The following is a 614-nucleotide window of genomic DNA, read 5'->3' on the forward strand; positions in this document are numbered from 1 at the left end:
CGGCCAAGTTCATGGTTAGTCACAGTGACATCTAGCGGCGAAAGGTAAAAATTACATTCCAGTCTGATGCGAAACAGAAGCGCAGGCACCTGCAAATGTTTGCATGTCAATAGCGCCTTCTAGTGGTGACAGTTGAGATTTACGCGCAAAGGAAAAGTGGGAAAAAGTGAAGCACGACACGTCACTAACGGTGTTACCACAGGAAGACGTGTGTACACACCGCTACGTTTGACACGAACATCAACCACAATGAGTGAGGTAATAGAAATGTAAGTCATCCCCTTCATTATGTCGTTATTTATAAGAGGAGCCATTTTACATCTCTCCTGTCAGCAGGTGATTCAATATTTCCCTTCACAGCAATGGAGAAAGAAAAAAAACAACCAGAGAAGCGCTCTCTGCATGTAATATGGCCGGTGTTTCTGGCGCCATGTTTTATCACCTCACACGGTGTCTGCCCTCCTTCCTTCCTGTTGTTTTCTTACAATCCTGACAAAAAACTGTCGCTGTTTGTAGAACGGATGTCAAACTGGTAATTTCCTGCATTTTCCTCACATATTGGGGTATTTTAGGCATTCGGGATTGCCACACATTTTATAGAAAATCTGACTGAC

This window comes from Phyllobates terribilis, unplaced genomic scaffold (genome assembly GCF_046119375.1).
Source record: "Phyllobates terribilis strain yellow unplaced genomic scaffold, ASM4611937v1 Scaffold_7__3_contigs__length_470593459, whole genome shotgun sequence".
NCBI lineage: Eukaryota > Metazoa > Chordata > Amphibia > Anura > Dendrobatidae > Phyllobates > Phyllobates terribilis.